The following is a 16,859-nucleotide window of genomic DNA, read 5'->3' as shown; positions in this document are numbered from 1 at the left end:
AGTCTGTGCCTAACACTAACCACAGCATCACACCAGCTCACAAGAACTTGGTACGGGTAATTAGGGGAAGATTACATAATTGATATCTAACTGCAAGGGTTTTTTTCGGGGGGTGTCTATTTATTGAGCAAAGAGCATCCCTGTATAAATAAAGTTTCTTCTTCAGTATAATGTTTAAAATTCATTTCCTTGAGTAGAAGTGCCAAGATAGAGAACATAGATGTTCTCATATGCAACACCAGGGACAAATATATACTACCCATAGGTTTCACTACTTACATATAATTACACCATGACTTCAGGGTTTGTGATGAAATTTTTAATTTCACAGCAATCATTTTACATTTCCACAAATGAAAACAATTATCAGTGTCTGTTAACATTATGGCAGACTCTTTCTTTCTTTCTTTCTTTCTTGTCTGCTTTGTCATTAACATTGACATGAGTGCTATTAAAACAAACATTTTAATCATTTTTAATAACTAGGGATCTTTTCCCAGTTGTTGCATGCCCTCCTGTGCACCTAGGGAAAGCTGATCCATCAGAGCAAATGGAGTACTACTCCACCAGGCTCAGTCTGTCCTCAGCTAGCCGCCAGCTCAGCTAGCTTCCACCTGCCTGCCTTTTTCCCCACTTACGATCAGCCCAGAGGCTCTGCCTAGGAGTTTCTTCCTCCTTAGTCACAGATTTGCACTTGTTGAAGAACTCTGCAGGGTTGAGAAGGGAACAAATTCAGGATTAGTTAGCTCCTTCTGTCATTGGCTCGGACTCCACCAATCATTGACTCTGACTCCACCTACTGTTGGCCTCCCTGTCTACCACAATTTCAGTCCCAGTGGGCACTAGCCACCACTGCCTGCACTGATATCCATCATAAACTTATTATTATTTGCTTTAGAGGCATGGGTGGGGAATCTTCAGCCACAGGACTTCATTGCATAGTGCTTAAAAAAGGGATCAGCAAGACCTGACAATCTAAGGTCACCTGGTGTCATTGTGATGACAGGTGATTTGACACATGGCTGGCTTCACTTGCCTACCAAATGGCTGTGGGAGATAACAGTTAGTCTCACCAGCTAGATCTGGTTCACCTCTCCTGCTTTAAAGGTATTCATGGCTTGACCCACCTTAGTTACTTACTCATTTTTAAAATTTCCATTCTGCTCTTCCTCCCAAAAGAGCCCAAACAACAAACCAACAAGAAGATAGAATTAAAAATAAAATGCAAATATATTTAAAACCTATAAAATGTAATTAAGAACATCTAAAAATACCTAGGTAGGGGTGGCGCTGTGGTTTAAACCACTGAGCCTCTTTCCGATCAGAAAGTCGGCGGTTCGAATCCTCGCAACGGGGTGAGCTCCCGTTGCTCGGTCCCTGCTCCTGCCAACCTAGCAGTTCGAAAGCATGTCAAAGTGCAAGTAGATAAATAGGTACCACTCCGGCGGGAAGGTAAACAGTGTTTCCATGCGCTGCTCTGGTTCACCAGAAGTGGCTTAGTCATGCTGGTCACATGACCTGGAAGCTGTCTGCGGACAAACGCTGGCTCCCTCGGCCAGTAAAGCAAGATGAGCACTGCAACCCCAGAGTTGTCTGCAATTGGACTTAACTGTCAGGGGTCCTTTACCTTTACCTTTTTAAAAATACCTAAAAACCATCACATACCCTCCCAGCTGAAAATTTCAAGGTTACCAGGGACAGTATTGAATACCTGGGTGAATAGTAATGTTTTAGATTTCTTCTTAAAGTTAGCAATGAGGGAGCCAGCTGCATGTCACAAGGGAGGACATTGTACAGATAGGAAACCACTACCAAGAAGGCCATGTCACATGTCAGTTCCTTGCCATACCACCAAGATACCTTGACCCATATTGCCAGCTAAATTCATGACACCTCTGCCCCTCCACATCTGTCCCTCTCTACTAACCAGAATGATTCTGCCCTTTTTCTCTAGCTGCTCTTCATGACCTGATTAGGAAACATGAGACACTTACAGCTTGATGCTTGGTTATATTATTGGTTCATATACTCTCACAGGCAGCAGCCCTCTAGAGCCAACAGCAAAGAATGGTGCTCCTCATCAACTGATACCTGATTCAGAGTTGCCAGGGATTGAAGTTCGGACCTCCTAAAGTTGACAAGCTACCACTAAGCTAGAATTCTCTCCCTGAAAAATGCACAAAGCATCACCTCTGCCTTCAAAGCCCTCTTTAAAAAACCCATAACCCTTTTCACGATGCCTGTGGCTTAGCTCCACACAGCAGGAGTTCTTTTGAACACGAGGGCTCCATTACCTTCTGGGAACCTTTGGGAGTGGTAGTTACATGTCAATGGTGGGTGAGGCTAGAGGAAAAGTGGGTGGAGCAAGACAATAAACTTTACAATTGTACAGTAGCCTAGTTTCTACACCCACTTGCACACCACTCTTTATCTACCATCCAGACAAGCAGGAGGCATGATCACAGTTCAAGGGCTCATTCTCATTGGTCAAAAGCATTCAGGATGTGCAGCCAGTACAGTGAAGAGTGTAGCCTGCATAGAGTTCTGAGGGTCAGAGAGGCCTGGGGTGCCACATTCAGCCATCAGCCCCCGGGCCTGAGGTTCCTCAGTCCTACTTAGCAAGAAATGTTGAGAATTGAACCTGGGACCTTCTACATGGAAATTCTTTGATCTCATGCTGAATGATGACTCATCTAGGCCAGTGTTGTCTCATCTGATCTCCAGAGTAAATCTCCAAAGACTTGGGCAGAGAGGGGACTTTTTCAAAATCTCAGGCAGGAGGACTGAAGGAGCCTCCAGAGAAGAGCCTCTGGGCATGGGAATGAACAATTGTTGTCTAGATGGATAAACAGTCCTGCTTTCCTATGTTCTTGTATGCCCAGATGGCATAAGCACAGCCTGCTGAAAGTGCTTTCAGGGGTTAGATTTCAGGGAAAGAAGGATTTTCTTTTGCTGGCTTTCCAACACCAAAAGTGCAATTGCCATGGGAAGATGAATGATTGCATCATTTTGCTTCCAGAAATAGCTCTCAGGCTATTAAACACACACACCAAGAAAACAAAATATGCACTGAGGAATTAGTTGAAATGTAAGCTGGGCAAAAAATGTTAAAGCTTCCCAAGATACCAACCCAAAGCCAAAGTGCGAAGGTGGCTTCGTTTGTTATAAAAAATCAGGGGAAGAATGCATTTGTAAGGCTGGTCTCTAGAATGTCCACATCTTATGATCGCACAGCTGGGTTTTTGAGTATGAAAGCAAAAATAAAATAAAAAGTGCAATTAAACAAAGGAAGGAAGGAAGGAAAGAAGGAAGGAAAGAAGGAACTGGGGTGGGTGGGGAGGAAGTGTATGGAATCACAGATTGATTCCTGAAAGCAAGTCCCTCTTTACTTAAGCCAAAGTTGGCAAGCCTTTGACACTGCAGATGTTGTTGGCCTACAAGTTCCATCAGCCCCTGCCCATAGGCCATGCTGGCTAGGGTTGATGGGAGCTGGAGTCCAAGAATTTCTCTTTCACCATAGGCTTCCTACCCTTGTTTTATACTGAAATAATAATACTTTAATATGAACAGTACTACTAACAATTTGTAATATGACGTTAAACAAAGTTAGTAAGAAGGAAAAGAGGACAGTGAAGAATGTGAAGGAAAACATTATAGTGTTTCTCCATAGAACAAAAGTGGGGTATAACTTGCTGTTAAAATGGAATACGCAGGATGAAACGGTTAAATCTGCTATGATTAAATGGGCACAAGATATTGGTCATAACATTATGTTTGCTGACTGGGAACAGTTGTGGACCACAGGTATTAAATTTACGGCATGTAATGCCTTAAGAGAGAATATTATGAAAATGATGTACAGGTGGTACATGACACCAGTCAAGCTTGCAAAAATCTATCATCTGCCCGATAATAAATGTTGGAAATGTAAAGAAAATGAAGGTACATTCTTTCACCTTTGGTGGACGTGCCCAAAGATTAAGGCTTTCTGGGAGATGATCTATAATGAAATGAAAAAGGTATTTAAATATACCTTCCTGAAGAAACCAGAGGCCTTTCTCCTGGGCATAGTCGGCCAATTGGTGCCAAAGAAGGATAGAACTTTCTTTATGTATGCAACAACAGCAGCAAGAATACTTATTGCAAAGTATTGGAAGACACAAGAGCTACCCACCCTGGAAGAGTGGCAGATGAAGGTGACGGACTATATGGAATTGGCGGAAATGACTGGCAGAATCCGAGACCTGGGAGAAGAGTTGGTGGAAGAAGACTGGAAGAAATTTAAAGACTATCTTCAGAAATACTGTAAAATTAATGAATGTTAAAATGACGTTGGATTGAAAATAAGTGGCATTAGCAACAAAGTTAATAAGAATATGCAAAAATGAATTGATAATGGATGAAAATATAGAGTTATAATATGTTAAGATACAGAGTTAAGATAAACGAAAGAGGGTAAGGATTTGCTGATTTGATTATATAAATGGGAATACAAAAAGGGGAGGTGTGAGGAGGCCAAGGAAATAAGGTAATGAGTTTAAAGTTACAAAAAACGGATTTGTTTTTAATTTTTTTTTTTAGCTATTTGTCTTTTGTATTTTGTATTTTTATTCCTCTTTTTTCTTTTTCATGTATTTTTCTATGTTCTCTTTTTTGTATCTTTTTCTTTTTATATGACTTTTTTCATTTTGTAAACTTATGTTTTTGTAAAACTTCAATAAATATCTTTTTTTAAAAAAACAAAAGTGGGGTGAACCTTTGGCTCTTTAGATGTTGATGGATTACAGCTCCCCTTGACCATTGGCCATGCTGGCTGGGGCTATTGGGATGTGGAGTCCAACAATTTCTGGAAGGCCACAAGTTCCCCATACCTGACGGAAACTTTTCTACTTGGCCTGCTACCCAGTTAAAGACATTTCAGACTCGGTCTAGTAACAAGTTTGTGATAAAATGGCTTCCAGAGATTCTCCAGCCAATTTGCAGGCAGTGAAACGAAGAGTACTGATTCACCAGAGGGCAGGGGTTTATCCAGGAGTTTTGGAACTTATCCAAGAGTTTTGGAACTTCCAAGATTTAGAAGTGGCTGTGAAGTAACCCATGGCCTACCTCCATCTATCTATCTATCTATCTATCTATCTATCTATCTATCTATCGTCTAGTGTGGGAAACTGAATCCCTCAGGATGTTAATGAACTACAACTCCCATATGCCCCAGAAAGAAGGGCCAATGGGTAGGGATTATGGGAACTGTAGTTCAGCAACATATGGAGGGCCAAAGGTTCCTCATCTCTTATCTATTAGGTTGAAATAGACACTTCTAATTTGCTACTTTGTACATAGGGGGAAACTGCGGACAGGCATTTGGGGGGGGCATGAATCAACCTGAATTGACCATTCACATTGCATATTGGTTTAGTAAAGGTGGTTGGGAATTTACAGAGAGCTTTGTGTTTGGGATGAGCAGTCGTGGGGCTTTTTTTTAAAAGGGGGGAACCATACAGCCCCCACTCTCTGCAATAAAAACCTTCCAACCACTTCATCTCCTCAAAAAATTCTATCTTGCAAACTTTGGTGAAATTCAGTTTTTGAGAACATTTCTCTCTCTCTCTTTCTGCCACTGTCTGCATTTAAAACAGCATCATGCCACTTTGAATAGGCTCAGCTTCCCTAAAGAATCCTGGGACCTGTAGTTTGTTTAGGGTGCTGTGAGCAGTCTAGGGGGCTTAGAAGATACCCCTGTCACCCTCATGGAGCTACAAAATCAGTTTGCTGGTGAGAGGGATTGATTGTCTAACCACTCTGAGCTTTGAGAACTGTAGGAGAATAAGAGTCTCTTAACAACTCAGTGGTCTGATAACTGCTTTAAAAATATAGCACAAATGGGCCTAACTTCCCCCACTAGAGGTCAATGGACAAAATAAGTTGCGTTGAAAGGTTTGTCCTAACTCTAGCACTTATTTAGTATTAAGAGTACAATATAAACCTCAAAAGCCACAGCGCAGGAAACATCAGGCTGTGCACCGTGGGTTATCTGAATGATTTTGTGCCCTTAAATGCCCTTAAATACATGCACACAAGAAACAAGAGCTTAAATCAAAGTAAGTTATACTCAGAATAGTCCTGCTGAAATTCACTGACATAGTTAGAGCAATATATGTAAATTCTAGTGGGCCTATTCTGAGCAGGACTAATGTTGGATGCAACCCAAGATGTTGGATGCAGAAAAGGGATGTTCTCTGGTAAATCAGGTAAATTCTATGGTAATTTGGTAAATCTAGGAAATTCTATGGTAAATTAGGTTGGGTTTTTTTAAGGGTCAGTCAGGATCTCAGGAAGGCTTTCCAAGCTCTGCTAGCTAATATCTTTCTAGCTAGAGATTGTAGAAATGGAACATGGTGCATGTAAGGCAAGGATGGGGAACCTCTGGCCTGCCAGATGTTGGACTGCACTTCCCATTGGCCCTGCCCATTGACCACACACAGTGTTCTCTAAGGACAGAGGAAGAGCCATTCTGTAACAGCCCAAAAGCCCATCTAATCCAGCATCTTGTTGTCCCTATTGGAAGCCCACAAGCAGTATCTGAGTGCAATAACACTCTATGCACTTGCATTTCCCAGAAGCTGGTATTCTCAGGCAGAGACATATCCACTATGGCTGATAGCTTTATTCCTCATGAATATATCTGTTGGCATCTGTCTGTCTCGAGAGACAATGGTGTGTGCCAATCACATGGTGTGTGACAATCACAGCGGCCACTATGGCTGCAGAGAACAGTAACACATAATTGCTGTCTCCCACGTTGTTTTTGCTGCCCTCTCTGGGGTGCAATCCTAGGCAGCGTGTTTGGAGATTCTGGGCTGCTGAGATGACAAGACCCTGCTCTCAGCCGTGCTGATATGGTCCAAAGGAAAGGAAAGCAATACATTTGGCACCAGCTTGGCTGCAGGAGTTGCTGGAAGCAGGTATACAAGATGCTATCCAACTACGTTAGGGACTCCATTTCAGATTTGAGTAGGGTTTACTCCTTAGCCTTTTCATCTCCTGAAGATGTCCCACAAGGCAGTAGGTACAGATTTTTCCTCAGGGTTTACTCTCAAAGCCTTTCTCATGAATGCATATAACCACAAAGCCGAGGAGGTTTAGGATCAGAGTTTTCCTTCTCCTAGATGGAGAACCCCACCTGCTCCTCACTTCCTTCTACAGCATGAGGAGGAACCATGTTCTTGAATCTGTCTAATCCTCTTTTACAGCCATTCAAGGTGGTGGCCATCATTACTACTTCTATTGGAATCAAATGCCATAATTTAACTATGGGCTGTGTGAAGATGGATTTTTTGTTTGTTTGTTTCTCCTCATTTCAGCATTCAGCTTCTTTGGATGACCGGGGTGCCATCTAGGGGGACTGGGGTCCACAAAAATTTCAAGGAGGGTACCAGGCCCCATCAAAATTCCACTGCAGCCATGCATGAATGCCATGGGGCATGCTTGCATCATGTGCACAAGACGCATGTCATGTGCATGACACATCAGAATGCCCTACAGCATGCACGAGTGACATCAGTGCCCTCCTTGCATTTTCTCTTAACTAAAAAGCCCCAAACGTGTAACCGTTCCTCACAGAGGAATTTCTCCAGCACCTTGATGATTTTGGTTGCCCTTTTCTGAAGCTTTTTCAGCTGTACAACATCCTTCTTGGGGTGAGGTGATCAGAACTGTATGCAGCATTCCACAATTCTAACCCTGAGCCACGGCTTTCCACAAGTTATAGGCATATCTGGCCTATCTCCACTAGCTGTTAAGTGTTATTATGACACCTAGGCTGTTCTTGAGCTGTTTTTGCACCAAGCAGCGGTTGGGACCCAATTGTCCAAAAAGACCCCTTCTAAATCCATCCATGATTGTCAGTTGCTCTTCAGAGTAAAGAAACAGGGAAGTTTGAGCAGATTTAACAGAGTTACAAGTCTGGCCTTGCTCAGAAGACACAGATTATGTAAGCCTCCAGAGATGAAGGCCTACAAACAGATTCAACATCTGTGCATGACTCTTTCTGTGTGTGCGTGTGTACATGCAGACCCAGCACCACAAAAGGCAATTTTCAAAGTCTCGTTTGCTCAGCGTATGCGTTCTACGTGCAAATATCTCACACAAAAAAGTACAGTTCCCCACTACAGGGCCCAAGGTATAGCATGGGTTGCCAGATGTTGCGTCTGTAGAGTGGGGGTGGGTAACACTACTGCATCAGCAAGTGCTGCAGTTGATAGATGCAAGACAGGAGCATCATACAGTTGTACACATAATCACACACAAGAAGATACGGAGCTGCACACTTGCTACTGAGGGTCAAGAAAGGTGAGCTCCTAGTTACCTGGGATCAAGGAATCAGTTGATTCCAAAGTTTTACTCAGAGCAGACCCACCAAAATCAGAAAGCATAACTAAGTTTATTCCATTAATTTCTGTAGGTCCATTCAGAGTAAACCCTTGTTGACTACTGCCCTGGAGTTTGAGAAGGCCTTGTAGACCATCAACTCCCAATTTGATGGTGGAAACTAGAGAATCCTCACCAGACACTAATTTAGCATTTGTCCAAAGACCGCTATAGAAGATCCCACCAGTCCTCTTAGTCAAGTAAGGGAACCTCAGGCCCAGATCCCAAATTCTGTCCTCCTGGCCTCTTTATCAGTTTGGTTTTTTGTTTTTGTTTTTGGATCTCCCCAGGCCACACCCTTTACTGGCTTCACACCCTCTTTGCTTCACACCCTCCCTGAGTACCTTGCCTGTCTTGAACCTGCCCTTGAATCCTGATAAAGACTCATTTGCCTAGAACCAGAACAGAGAAGGTGTGTTAGTGTGTGCAAAAACTAGTCTACTGCACAAAAGTAAAATTCACATTCATTGCTCTGCCCACTTTTGCCTCTGGCCCTGCCCCCCCCCCGGGCTGTGGCCCCCATAAGGTTGGCAAGATAAGAATGTGGCCCCGGAGCTGAAAATGGTTCCCTACACCTGTACTTGGTAAAGGTCTGCTTTGTTGAACTGCTCTTACTATTGAAGATGTTTAGCATCTTTCTGATTATGGCGAAGATCTTACAGAGGTAATGAGCCTGCCCCTGGGCTGTATCATTTCCTGGGCAGATGGAGACTCACACAACTGAATGCTGCTCCAGGCATAAAATCAATGCACATTAAAACAACAACAATGATAATGTCAGGGAGAAAATTTTAGTCTAGCTTTCTCCATGACCAGTGGTGACTGTTGCCCACTGGGACTCGTAGGGCAATGAGCAAAGAGGCCAACAGTACTTGGCACCAGAGCCAATGGCAGGCAGAGCCAACTCATTATAGTTCTATAATGGCAGCACTGAGGGCTCATCCACACTTTCACTTGACCCCTATTTTGATAATATTTTGTACATTGCTGATTATTCCCCCTGGGTCTGAGAACTTCTCTGCAGCTGTGCCTTGCAAAAACCCAATCTTACCAGCTTCAAATGTTGTTATCTATCATTCAGGATCAGGCATGTGTACTATAAAACAAAGAACTTTATTAACTCCTAACTCTCTGGCCCTCCTGCTGCCTCCACATGCTTTTTGTGCTGAATCACTTCCTGGTAGCTGTTCCCTTAACCTGTGCCTTCCCTCTGTGTCACTAAGTTTCTCTCGCTGACCATTGTCCTAAGCTCTTACTTAGTTCCACATACATTAACAGTTCCTTTTATAACTTTGATAAATCAAAACAAGAACAAAAAACTGGCTATTAAGTTGATTATATAGTTTCAATAGTCTGTGTGCCAACTTGAATTTAGACAGAGTCTCAGGCACTGGTATTTTTCTAGAAAAAAATAGGTGCAAGAACTCACCATGAACACCTCCCTTGTTCTCTTATAAAGGCAATGGCACCCACCTGAGAGGTGCCGGAACTGAGTTCCATCAAGTTCTGGCTGGAAAAAAGCCATGGTCTTAGGTGATGGGGTTTCTATACTAGTTATCCTGTCAGAGTCTTTATCTGTTTTGCTGCAGGTGACATAATTATTTCCCAGTGGTGATTGCAATATGTGGTATCCAAACAGGATTGAGGTGAGTATGAGCAGTAGCGGACCTTAGGCTCTCAAATTTCAGTGTGAAGCCAAAATTCGACAGCCCACCGTTCTACGTCTTAGTTGCAGCATCCCCTATGGAGCCCCTGAGACTTTGCGCCTGGTGTGACTGAACCAGTCATGCTCCCCTAAATCCACCTCTGGTGTGAGCTGTCATTCACTTGTGCAGGACAAGCTGGGCACTCTCCAGGATGTAGGTTTTCACTACTACACTGGCTCTTCTGGCTCCTGAAGATGCCTCTCCTCCATCATCCATCAGTTCTGAGTCTATGGGCAGGTTGCCGCCCCTTAACCCATGGCTTCCATCTATGTCACTAAGTTTCTGTCCTAACCCTCTTACTTAGTTCTATATACATTGATACATTACTCATTAGTCATTAGAGGCTCATTTCTTCAAAATATCTCTCTGAATTTTCTGTGCACCTGAGAAGTTCCAATTCAGCAGGTAAGATTGGATTTTCACAAGGCACAGCTGTGGAACAACAATTAAAATGTTCAGACCCAGGATAATTATTCACTACACAATATGAGCAAAATGCAGGTCAAGTGAAAGGGTGGATAAGTCCTGAGACTTACACCCCCTGTAAGTCTGCCTACACCTTACACAAGTAAGGTAGGCAGATGGAGATGCCTGAATGCAGATCTGAGGTTGATGGGGCAGCTCTCCATTTGCCCTAACAGACCAGCCTCCACAGTGGACCATGGCATGCATGCCATCTATCCAAGTGCGCAGGAATTGGTTTGTCTGTCTTAGGGAGAAGTGGAGGTGTGCACCTGGGTGTTAGACCAGATGTTCTGATTAAAACCAACTGCTTCATTCGCAGGAACTGGAAGGCTGGATTGTGAAATATCTTCACCTGAGGCCTTGGAAATCAATTGCTAGTAACTGTAGCTGGACTGGGCCAGACAGGACAATGCTTTGACTGAAAATCAGACATCTCATTATGCATCCCTCAAGATTTTCCCTTCGAAGTGTTTGGCACGTGCAACATGTTCTGCAAACTATAATGGTAAAGGGTGCCAGAGCATCATCTGTGGGGGCAACATCTGGCAACATAGCAGTCTTTAGGAGGGCTGTACTTTTAAAACATGTGGTATTTGCACGTAAAATTCATATGCTGAGCAAATGAAAATCCAAATTTGGACTTCACAGGGCTCTTCACAGGCAGACTCCTATGTCTTTTACTAGCAACATTATAGGTTACTGCAGTTTTCTGACTACCGATACTCATTTTTTATTTAAAACACTAAGTTTGCAATCTTATTAGGCATGGGCAAAACTGTTAGTTTCAGTTTCGCTCAGTTTCTCAGTTTTCCACATTTTTATTTTTTTTTTAATTATCATGAAAATTTATCAGCATTTCAGTGCTATTTTCTCTTAATTTGCAATTTTTGTATACAATTTTCCCATACATACTCATTTCTGCAAAGCAGATTTTGCTAATATGATATGTTTTTGCATGCTATTAATATTAATGGAAGGTTGTAGCGGTGGGAAGCCCCAACAGCAAAATTAAAGCAAGCTCCATGTGGGGGTGGAGGGTTTGACTTGGTTAAGAAAAGGGAGGGAAAGAATCTGCCCTTCGCAATTACATCTTTCTTCATTTTCGTCTGATTTTGAACCTCTTCCTTTAGAAGATAAATACCAGCAGCTGGAGCCTTGTTAAGTAAAATCATAATCAAAGTCTTTTGTATATAAACTGAACTTTTGGAATAATGAATTGATGTCAAACTTTTCTGTGTGGGAGAGATGTGGGGGAACAGGACTGGGATGGGGGATATGCTGTACCTCCCTACCACTTTCGCCCTGTGTGTATGTTTTATTTAATAAGTTCAAAAGCCAAGCCTTCAAGATATGCACAGGCATGTCTGAACATGCCTGAACTTGCCCAGAGTGGATAAAAGCCACAGAAACAACTGACTCCTCTTATTTAAGGCAAGAGTTAGCTGGACTGTGTAAACTGGAGTGGTGATATCAGAGGAAATGAAAGTTTAAATACAGGGTGGGGTGTCAGAGTGCTTCTAAATCAGTAAAGAGGCTTACATTTTGCTACCTACAGTGATACAGCCCAAACACCATCATTAGATCTAATGGCATTGCTTCCCCCCTCCCCAGAGTCTCTCTGGACATTATTTTTTTTGGGGGGGGAGGTTATTCTGCAACATGTCACTGATTCAATAATAGGGCATTAGTGGTGGATTTATACTGGTGCATCCACATCATTCCACTTTGTTAGTTATTGTGAGATGCTTCCCCAGTGTTATTTATTGTGGTCATGCACATCAAAAGCAGGACAACATACACACCAGGAACATTTGTGGTGTTACAAGTTACAGGATTCCAGTAGGAAGTCATGGTATACATGCCGCCTGCAAATTGTGTGACTATAAGACATTGTATCCAGCAATGGCTACTAGCTACAATGGCTATATCCTACACCCGCTGTTGGAGGGAGTATGCCTCTGAATTCAAATTGCTTATTTTACCTCCGCTGCACAGGTGGGGAGATGTCAGGGAATGGTCTGAAGACGAGTACTGGGGAATGCATTCTATGGCAGACCAGCTTCTCTCTGGTGGAAGAATCGCTCCCCTTGCCCACAATGTATTCAGAAGCAGAGAGAGAGGCAGAAACTGAACAGCTTTGAGGGGAGTTACCCAGTTATAATGACGACAGAACCAGAAGGGAGGCAGCAGCTAGCTGAGACATCTCTTCAGAGCGTGGAGGACCTTCCCTCCCCTTGGACTCGGAGGTCCAAACGTATCAGAGAACAAAGGAGTCAGAGGGAGGGAGGAACTTCCCATTGGTGCTCAAAATGCTGTGGAAGCCAGAAGGATGATTAGACTAGGCAACTGTTATGTACTGAAGTTCTCACCCTGGGCCAGCAGAGGGATACTGTAGATAGTTATGCAAATGAAGGATCGAAAAGTGACATTCAGTGATTGGATAGTTTGTATGCAAATGAAGGATCGAAAAGTGACGTTCAGTGATTGGATAGTTTTAGAAAATGGCAACAGTTACATTGTTCTAGAGCTCTATATAAGCAGGCTGACTGAGCTCCTCAGCTTAGTTCTGTTCCAGCTTACAAATAAAGAGCTGCTTTGGAAGAATCGCTGTGTCGTCTGATATGTTCGCCTACAACTTAACAGCAGCCATTCTCCTCACAGACAGCTGTGTATTTGTGCTTGCAACATGACGCTGTAATAAAAGGACTATAAATCTATCAACTGCTCCTTAGTTCTTACCTGTGAAGTTACCGAAGGGTGGGGAGGACTCTCCATGCTTGACAGAAGTGCACTGTTGCACTCAAGTCCTGCTTGTAAGGTTACCAAAGGTATCTGGTTAGCCACAGTGAGGACAGGATGCTAGACTAGATGGCTTTTGGCCTAATCTAACAGAGTTCTTCTTCTGTTCTTAGGGTAACTTCTGGAAGACATGCCTCCGCCTTTATCTCATTAAGCCTTATTTGAAGCCAACAAAACTTCAGGACTGTCTATGTAAGTTTTATTAAAGGCCGTTTTCAAAGCAGCAGGAATGCCGGTACACTTCACGTACAGATATCACATATTGCACAGCTATTTTAGCTATTGCTCTCTCTGTGTGTGTGTGTGTGTGTGAGAGAGAGAGAGAGAGAGAGAGAGAGAGAGAGAGAAAGAAACATAGGCCATAATTCTATATCCGGTGGAAGCAACTTTTTGGAGGCAGTGATGACACCAAATTTCTATATACATACATATATAAATAAAAAAGAAACAGTACACAAAGTGTTGAAGGTGTGATTATATATAACCGTCCTGAAACCATCACGAGAAGAAATAATCATGAAAACACAATAAAAAGAACACCTGGAGAGCCCTATCACATGAATTCACCATCTGCCAAAGGGGATTAGGATAGTTGTACTGAGTTCATACAACAGTTTTATCCCACACTTCCTGCTCCATTTTTCCATCACCTTCCTTATCAATTTTATTATTATTATTATTATTATTATTATTATTATTATTATTATTATTATCACTACTATTCTGTATTTTTGTGCAAGATCTTCCAGACACAATCCTAACTGTGCAAGCTCATTTGCTGGTGTGTGACTGAATCCCACCTGAAAATAGCTACAGTGTTCCACATCCCCCAACTGTCTCCATGTTCATATAATGAAAGATGCAGAATTACATGGTATGCAAGCATATGGCTGTGAAAAGGTTGGAAAGTTTGACAAAATGCACTTGTCTAGTCTGTAATGAAGCTTTGGGTGTTGATAAAGATGTAAAGTCTGTGGACCCTCTGGACCAAGACTGAACCATCTAAATTGCTGAAGGGCAGAACATGATCCATAGCAAGGGTCCATGGTGCCCTCCATGGTGGAACTTCAGCTCTCACCATCCCTATGATTGACAATGGTGGCTGAGGTCGATGGGAATTGTGGTTCATCAACATCTGGAGGGCACCATGTTGGCTACCCTTGATCTATAAGAAGAGACCTCTTGTCCACTTGTTGGAGAAAGCTCCAGTAGAGCTGAGTCACTGCCTGCAAGCCCAACATACGTATATATATTATTTTATGGTTCATTATTGTTTATATTTTAAATTAGGTATGTATGATGGCAATAAAATCTTTTAAGTGCTTACGTCCTCTAAAGGTCTTAATCCAGTCCTAGCTCAACTATTTGTGTACACAGATAGTACATTCACTGAATATAATGTGTGGAGACCCCTGTTGTGTCATGGTTTTCCAGAGAGCAGAGTTCTGAAGTAAAAGTGGGAGGAAACAGAGAGAAAGACTGCAGTGGCTGGGAAGGGGAGAGGAAGGTAAGAATTGTATAAACCTTGAGCTTCTGAATGCCTTAATTCCATTATTATTATCCTCCTCTTCTTTCTTTCTTTTTTTTTGAAGCTTTGTTGACTTCAGTAGTTCTAAGATGAGTTAAGCTCATAGCCCTCAAAGCACTTACTCACGAGTTGTCCTGTCAATTCCACAATTAAGTCATCTGCATTAAGTGGCTTTAGGACTGCTGCCAAGCTGAGGCAATAGCTCCCTGCTGGATATGAAGAATAGAGGAGATCAAATATGTAAACCTTTTCCCACTCAAGCTACTTTGATGAACAGGCTGTAACTTTGACTAAAGGCCTTGTGTATTTACAGTTGGCTAATGACCTGTATAAACAAAGCATCTGTATGCTAATTCTGCTAGTCACACAAAACTGTTTTGCCTAGAGAGGCTTGTAAAGAATTCCTTGCAGCTTGATTCTCAGCACTGTAGACTGGAAAATGCCCCAGATGGAAAGCTGGGAGACCAGTGGCTCACTGGGACTGGTGGGGGAAGGCAAGCAGCGGGTGGAGCTGTAGCCAATGACAGGCAGAGCCAACTAATTCTAGCTCTGTTCTACAAGGGCAATCTTGGGATTAAGGAGGAAGAAGTTGACAGACAGTGCCATCCCTCCAGTGGTTGCAAGTAAGAAGGCAGGTAATGCTGGTGGGGCAGAGCCCCATTCACTCTAACAGAGAACCTTTCACTGTGGGAGACCTGCCATGGGATTTCTTTGTGAATCTTTCTCTTGCTGTGTATATGCCTATTTTATTGTTATGACTGTTTTAGAACATGTTTCACTGAGTGGTGATATGATAGCAATCCTTAGATATCTGAAGGGCTGTCACATGGAAGATGGAACAAGCTTGTCTTCTGCTGCTCCAGAGGATAGTATGGATTCAAATTACAAGAATGGATTCAAATTACCAATGGATTCAAATTACAAGAAAGGTGATTCTGGCTAAACATTAGGAAGAACTTTCTGATGGTAAGAGCAGTTCGAGAATGGAATGGGCCATGTTGGAAGGTGGTGGACTCTCCTTCATTGGAGGATTGTAAAAGAGAAGTTGGATGGCCACCTGTCAGGAATTATTCAGATGCAATTCCTGAATTGCAGGGGGTGAACTAGATGGCCCCTGGTGTCCCTTCCAACTCTACTGTTCTATGATGTATATTTATCTTATAAGTTTTGTTGTAAGTTTCGTTATACGTTTTTGGCGCTAGGACAGGGGGTGGGCATTCGTGTGAATAAGGAATGGGCTGCCCAGATTGGGCCTGACTCTCAGGAACCTACAGGTATCACAGACGGGGCAAGGGCCATTGTATGGCGAAGGGGCCAGCATTAGGGTTGTGCCCCTGAACAGTTTTGGAAGAACTAATCAGTTTCAGAAGAATGTATTCTGAGCTTCAGAAAATGCCATGGAAATTTATATCCTTAATACTCGATCCAGCATGGGGCGATGATGCTGCGCCCCCAGCGCACTCGCCAATACACAGGGCCCCAAGGAAGGCCAAAGAATATGCAGCTTGGAATAACTAGACCTCAAAACTGGACCAACAAACACTGCACAACTTGCCCCAGATCAGCTGCAAAGTCTTGACAGTAATAGACTTCCTTGTGTCTGGCAACATCAGGTGCACATGATGCCAGCCGGTGATTAGCTTTTTTATGTGGAAGGCATTACAGGGATCAGGTATCCAAAGACATTTGCTAAAATAAGAGATAGCCGCCCTGTGGAGGCTCATGGTGTTGATTGTCAAGCCTTTCCATTTAACGAAAACCAGGTGTTTTAGAACGTCAGATTCCATAGCAGAATGCCTGTGAGATGAGCAGAACTGGGCTCTGAACCCTTCCAAGGATGAACATGCTCTTGTGTAAGCCCGCATTGTGGAGAGTGCAAGGACCTGCAATAGTCCCTGTGTCATTTCTCTTGTTCAATTTCCCAAGGCTCCTTC

This window comes from Podarcis filfolensis, assembly GCF_964270895.1.
Source record: "Podarcis filfolensis genome assembly, chromosome: Z".
Taxonomy (NCBI): Eukaryota; Metazoa; Chordata; class Lepidosauria; order Squamata; family Lacertidae; genus Podarcis; species Podarcis filfolensis.
The sequence above is the reverse complement of the archived record's forward strand: the minus strand, read 5'-3'. Positions refer to the sequence as shown.